We start from the raw sequence: 8,182 nt of genomic DNA on the forward strand, positions 1-8,182 counted from the left end.
TAAACTTAGCCCGCGTTTTGTTGGACCTTTCAAGATTACTGAAAGGATTGGTCTCGTGGCATATAGATTGGAACTACCAGCTGAGCTTAGTAGTGTACATGACGTATTTCATGTCTCGAATCTTAAAAAGTGTCATGCTGATGATACTCTCGTTATACCTTTGGATGACCTTCGCATTGATGATAAAATGCATTTCATAGAAGAACCAGTTGAGGTCATGGACCGATCTGCTAAACGTTTGAAATGGAGCACTATTCTTATTGTTAAGATCCATTGAAATTCATGTCGTGGCCCTGAGTATACCTAGGAACGTGAAGACCAAATGAAGCTGAAATATCCCCATCTCTTCTCAAACGCTGATACATCCGAGAAGTCTACTTAAAACTTCGGGACGAAGTTTTCTTTAACGGGGAGGTACTATAACAACCCTCACTTTTTCACTTCTGATTTGACTATTATACCTCTAGGGTTTTTGCATTGTTATGTGTAATAATGTCTAGGGTTGTAATTTAAAACACATTTAATGTGAAACGAATCAACGTTGACCGGATAGTTATTTTTAGTCGACAACTCGAACCCTAAATAAAGTTATAATAATATATATTAACTTTAATAAATGTTTGTACGAATATATAAAGTTATATAATTAACTTTATAACGAATATAATTGTTTAAAAACATTGTGGCTCAAAGGTAATTAACAAAACTATGAGACAATAAAAGTAATTAACTTTAAAATATACTTAAATAAAAAAAATATACCGAATATATATTTATATATATTTCAGTTAATGTAAAAAAAATAATAAATAACAAGATAAAAATAAAAGGGGTCTAGAATATTCTAATTAATAGATAAATAAATAAAATCTATTTTTCTCCCATAGGCTGGTCAAGAATTTTACAAAAAAAAGATTTAATTTTTAAAATAGTATTTGAATTTGTTTCCATTTATAAATCTTTTTCTTTCTCTTCAAGTATTATTTCCCCTATAAATATAAACCATGCCCATAAGAATTTTCAAAAACTTTTTAGAGAGCTCTCAAACCGTAGAATTTTTGTAAGTCTCCTTTTCTTTATTTTTTTATTTCATTTTTTTTATTTCTAGCCGATATTTAATGTTATTTTTAATAAATGTGAAACGAATTTATTAAATTATAAATAATACATGATAAATACTATTATGTATTATAGGTTTAAGAAAAATTAATTATTAAAACTTATAATACGAATTTATATTTTTAATTAATTAAAAACAGATTATTATAAATGTATATGTATTCGGTATATGTATATATTTAAAAAAAATACAAATCATGCTAATTAATTTATGTAATTATTTTTACAGTAAAGTAACATGCATATAAAAATTAATACAAAAGTAATTGATAAAAATTCATATTATTATTATTTTTTCATGAAAACACTGATTATATATTTTTATAATCATTAAATTAATTATTTGCTATTTATATGTGATTTGGTTTACATAATTTGTATGTAAATTGTGAATAAATTGTATAAGATATTAAAAATAGTAGAAAACACATAAAAATTATTTAAAATAGTCAAAGAACATATTTTAATCATTGTATAAATTATTGGGAGGATTATTCTATTTAATTAATTATTTATACAATTTTATGTATATTCGAGTGTAAAATCCTAAATAAATAATATATTAGGTGTAAAATAAATTTATAAATTTTTATATGATATTTACTGTAGATAGGACTTATAAAAATTTAAAACATAATTATGTGAGTGGAATTAGTATTTTATGTATAATTAAACTTATTTTGATGTAAATCGAGAGTTTAAAATAAGAATAAATACAAGAAAAATACAAAAACGAAATAGAAATATTTTTATAAAATTTTATACAGTTTAAAATACTTAAATAAGTTTATTAAAATTTTATTTATTATTATTTGATATTTCATTAAATTAAAAACGAATTTATGCATAATTAGATATAATTCAACTTATATAAATATTAAATATATAACTATTATTTAATTATTATTAGTTATATATATTCAATCAGTAGATAATGTGGAAAATAAAAAATTATATAATTATCTAATCATTTAATTAATTATATAGTTATTTAAGTACATTATTTAATTATTAAACTAATATCCTAATAATTATCTTATAAATAAAATAACAAATAAAAATATAATTACATAATATATATTATACATTTAAAGATTATGATTAATATTAATATAACACTATAACCTAATAATAATAAACTTAAAACCTATATACATACTTATACTATTAATATATAATATAAGATAATCGACCTAATAATATATTAAAAGATATAATAAACATATTAATAATAAATTAACATGTCGTATTCCTATACGCATATAACGAGTGAAGGTTATGATTAAAAGATAACGTATGACTTATACGAACTCACCGCTACTTACGATCATATGGATGATGTCTAGGTTTCCATAATAGGAATAAGGTTTTGGATTAAACGAAAGGTTGTAGACTTATAGTCCAACTGAAAGTTCCTAACCCTCGGTTACATCTGCTCATCCCGACTTACTTGATAGCAACGAGGTTTGGACAAAGTTGTACAACGTCTTAATATGGAGGATTATAACCTGAACTTTCTAAAACTAGAAACCTACTTTAAATGGAAACTTTCTGAAAGTAGAAACTCTTATCATATACTGTCACTGTTAATATAATCATTATATTAGTAAACATACTCCTTATCTGTCAGACAATGGCTGACCAAATGTTATATCTCTAGGTTGAGATCTCCGTTACTTACTTCCGTGCATTTCATTTCTTTGTGGATTAACTTCAACTGCTATTTAAGGTGAACTTCATAGCCCCACTTTTTACTATTTCATAACTGTTTACAACTTGGGGTGAGACACATGCTTACTTTATAACTGTTTTACGCTTAGACGCAAGTACTCAACTGTTAATTATGTTTTCTTGCTTTGATTCATGCTAAATCCCTACAGTAATATCGTTAATTGCTACGTATAAATGCAAACTTAATTATTGTGAGTAGGCCTATTGAGAGTAACGTCTCTAACCATTTGTCCATTGGTCTTTGGTTACATCACGACACTGATGGTAAGGTGTCGTAGGATAAATTTGTTTAGTAGCAATATTACAAATTACAGCAACACTTCTAGATTCATATATCTACATTGATCATCTTTAAACTAAATCTTGTAGTCTAAAACATTGTATTTTATTTATAAACCTGTGAATTTCACTCAACCTTTTTGGTTGACACTTTAAGCATGTTTTGTCTCAGGTGTTGATTGAGCTAGCTGTTTGCAATTGTGTGATGATAGATTTGATGCTTGCATGGAGTCACATAGCATATTTTATTTTATTTCATAAACATTTATTCATGTTCATTTAATGATGTAAACATTTAATACTGCTTATGCTGTTTTAATAATAAATGTTTTATATAAAACGTCTCATATAGAGTCGTTCTCGTTTATACAACTGTATTATGATATGAATGGTAACAATTACCCCTGGCCCATTTTGGAGGTGTGACACTAACATGGCCAAGTAGTATTCCAACCCAAAACCCACCAACAATGAGTCTAAACCCAATTACTAGCTACAATAAACTCACTTCATGAGCATCAATGGGTTTCTCATCAGTTTAAGCTCAAACCATAACTTTAAATATCAAATCAACAAGTGAAATTTGGAGTTAGAACTTACCACCACTACCAATTTGTAGCCAAGAACGAGATGAACAACCTTAACATTTGCACCTTGAAGAGATTCCACCTCCTTCTTCCTTGAATCAAGCTCTCTCACTCTAAAATGGAGGTTTCTCTCACTAGGATAGATGAGAGTGTTTGTGTAGTTGAAAATGAGATCCAAACTGAGATCTAGATCAGTTTTGATGACCCCAAACTGATCCTAAGTGAAAAAACCAAAACACCCTCATTTAACCCACAAAAGGGTTAAAAACATCCCTGACTGGCAAACCTCGCAACCGCAAGGTCAAGTCTCGTGCCCGCGAAACAACACCAAAAACCATCTGTTTACCTGAGGTAATATCGCGCCCGCGAACAAGGGGTCGCGACCGTGACTTTCCCTGTTTTAGCTTGTTCTTAGATTTTCGTTTCTAGAATATCGAATGCAGTTTAAACATTCCACAAACTAGACTTCGCAACTAGGAACTTAATAACGGCTACTTAGCAATACGTTACAAAAAATGGGGTGTTACACGTACCATGCACGCGGTGCTTGTTTTAGACCGTACAAAGCTTTCTCCAAGTAATAGACGTAGTTTGCATGAATAGGATCGACAAAGCCTCTAGGTTGATTAGAATCCTTTTTGTTTTTGAAAATCCACTTTACCCCGACTGGTCGTTGACCTGTTAGTATTGGAACTAACCTCCATACTTTCAAACATTCAAATTGACCTATCTCTTCTTGCATAGCTATTACCCAGTTAGGATTTAGTAAGTCTTGAGCAACAGAAGTTGTTTCAATCTTAGTAAGAAAGGCAGCATACAAACATATATTGCGAGTAGCACTTCGAGTTGTAACCGAAGCATTAGCATCACTAATAAAAAGATCAATTGAATGACTTTTGGTCCATCGATTGGCATGTTGAAAAGGTTCATGATCGGTAGTATCAATTGTAACACCAATCATTGTTGAAGTTGAACCATGATCCTCTTGTTCTGAAGTAACATTATCTAATTCGCATGTTTGAATGTCGGGAGAAACAACTTGAGTTGAATCAGGTGATGCATCTTGAATCGGTTCAAGATTAACATCAAGAGGTGGGAGGGAGGATGAAGAAGAAACAGGTGAATTATTTGGTGTTGTATCTTCATCAATGAGACTAGGTTGTGTCTCAATAGTAATTTATTGTGTTGGTGTTTATGGTACGACATGAACATCGGAGTCCTGTTGAGGCGAATAAAGTGTATCAAACAAGATATCCAGTTCCTATGTAGTCACCGTAAGAACACCTTTTTTCGAGAAAATTGAGTTATGTGCGGAAGAAGTAGTAGCCAGGTTCAGATCGAGTTTTGAATTGAGTTATTCAAAACCCATTCCCGATAATTCATCAAAATGAACATTGATGCTTTCTTTTATTGTCCTTGTCCTTTTGTGAAACACGATAAGCAAACTTTGTTCGACGAGTAATCGAGAAATATGGCCTGATCACCATGGGCATCAAACTTTCCGAAGCTATCAAAGTCGTTAATAACATAGCATATACAATCAAAATCATGGAAATATTTAACGCTCGGGCGTCTACCATATAATAACTCGTAAGGAGTTTTACCAAAACATTTGTTAATGATTGAACAACCGATATCGGCTAAAAAGTCACGTTTTTACCCCTGATATTGAGTCCCAAAAGCATAAAGTTCAAAACTTTTCGGAAAAATAATCTCTTTTTTGGTTAAATTTGTAGATAAAGTAATTACGAAGACGATGCAAAAAGAATCAAGAGAATCAGAGCTAAAACGAAGATTTTAGAGCGAAAACAGTGAAAGACAAGAAATCAAGTTACGACCCAGTAAAATCAGCTGACCAGGCAAGCCAAACGGCCTGCCAAACGGCTTGCATGGCTTGCAAACGGCCTGCCACACACTTAAGTTAAACGGCCCCTGTAAACGTGCTGGCCTGGCAAACGGCCCCTGCAAACGGCCTGCCATCTATTTGCAGAGAAATTTCAATTCTATTTAAAGGCTATTTGTCATCCAATTACAACACACCTCTCCTCACTCTCTCACTACAATACACTTTCTCTCACTAGAGCTTTTAAGGCCTTCTCACCTCCTAGAAGGAAATTGAGTACCCGGAGGCGAACGATGAAGATTGTAATAGGAGCGATCTAGAGGATGTCAGCACTTGTAATGGTCCAGATCTCGTCTGTAAATGGTGAACGCTTTCCTTAATTTAATGAAGTTATCTTGTTACCTTAAGTTGCTTTCATCTTGCATGCCTATCTATCTGTTACAAATGTTTATTATATATTGAATAATTTATCTGAAACTTATCCTATTGTTATGCCGAAACCTTGACGGTTTAGAAGTTTAATTTATGGATCACCCTTTATGCTTATTCACGTGGCTATAACCTAGTATTAGGACCTGATCAACCCTAGGATACAAGGTAAGTAGTTATGTGTGCTTAACGTCACAATTGGGATATAGTACCTATGTAATATAGAGTAGGCAATATAGAGTTCAGTGAACACTGGCTTGCTCAGAAGCATGATTCGCGTCAGAAGCAATATTCTTAAGATGTTGTAAGATGATCCGGGGTTGAGTAAGTGATCGAAAAAGAGAGACTTCTAATTTAATTAGTAGTACCTTAGAATATCTAACATTGCACATCTGCTAATGTTAAGGCATATCATAGTATTAAGTGGTGGAATATTGCTTTAGTTAGACTAACTAGGATTAAGAAAAGCTGAGACTTTCCTTTAGGGATATACCACTTTATTCATGTACCTAGGATTCTATCCATAAAGTCATTTAAACCCTCTAAGGTTAACGTTGGGAGTAGGGATATCCATCTTATCTAGAATCTTTAAAGCCTAAACTCTTAGTGACAAATCAGTTAGGTTCATTTTAATGACCCTTCCTAATCCATCTGGACGAATACATTACATTTGGTTACATCGCAAGGTATTTGACCTCTATATGATACATTTTACAAACATTGCGTTCGTTTTTAAAAGACAAACTTTCTTTACATCGAAAATTGACGGCATGCATACCATTTCATAATATATCCAACTATAATTGAATTAATAATAATCTTGATGAACTCAATGACTCGAATGCAACGTCTTTTGAAATATACCATGAATGACTCCAAGTAATATTTTTAAAATGCGCAAATGCACAGCGGAAGATTTCCTTAATACCTGAGAATAAACATGCTTTAAAGTGTCAACCAAAAGGCTGGTGAGTTCATAAGTTTATCGTAAACAATAAAATTCATCATTTTGATAGACCACAAGATTCAAATACAGTACACCTATCTCGTGTACGAAACCATTTTTTCATAATTCTTAGCAGAGTAGGTTCGTATCCTTTTCTCTCCCGTAGGTTGCCTCGCGATTTTTAAATAATCGTGCACATATCTCGTGCACAAAACTAATACACATAACCTGCGTATAAAAATCATTCTCTCGATACATAACATTCATTTCGTTTTCATTGCTCAACATTGTAACGCCCCATCCTAATCTATCCGGACGAAGTCCACATCGATTATAAACAATTTACAATAGTTGATTACATCGCGAGGTACTTAACCTCTAAATGATACATTTTACAAACATTGCATTCGTTTTTAAAAGACAAACTTTCATTTCATCGAAATTTGACAGGTATGCATACCATTTCATAATATCCAAACTATAAATGACCTAATACGTCATTTACTTAATAATAATCTCTAATGAACTTCAACGACTCGAATGCAACGTATTTTGAAATATGTCATGAATGACTCCAAGTAATATCCTTAAAATGAGCTAATGCACAGCGGAAGATTTCTTTCAAACCTGAGAATAAACATGCTTTCAAGTGTCAACCAAAAGGTTGGTGAGTTCATCAGTTTATAGTAATCATTTCATTTTCATCATTTTAATAGACCTCAAGATTTTAAATATTATAAAACGTGCAGAAGTCCCATTCTAACTGCACAAAAAATATCTTTCATATGAAGAACACCTGGTGAGGATTCAAAATATAATAGTAATCATCTGTGCCGGTCTTTCACCCCACGGCTGAATACATGTGCCTTCAAAACATAGAACCTCTGTGCCGGTCTTTACACCCCACGGCTGAACACATATTTATAAAATATAGGCCAACCGGTGCCAAAATGTCGTAAATAATAAACCATCCGCCCGGCTCGGGAGCTCACACGCTCTAACGGAAACCGGGGGCTAATGCGTGTCATAATAATCAACCCCAATCCCAGATAATTCTATCATAGAATGCAGTTAAGGTACTTGTGTCAATTGCGTCAAACATTTATAAAAGCGCATGTATTCTCAGTCCCAAAAATGTAAAGAGTAAAAAGGGAATCAAATGAAACTCACCATACTGTATTTTGTAGTAAAAATACATATAACGACATTAAACAACTGAACAATGCATGGTTGGCCTTGGATTCACGA

This window comes from Rutidosis leptorrhynchoides, chromosome 3, assembly GCF_046630445.1.
Source record: "Rutidosis leptorrhynchoides isolate AG116_Rl617_1_P2 chromosome 3, CSIRO_AGI_Rlap_v1, whole genome shotgun sequence".
Lineage (NCBI taxonomy): Eukaryota > Viridiplantae > Streptophyta > Magnoliopsida > Asterales > Asteraceae > Rutidosis > Rutidosis leptorrhynchoides.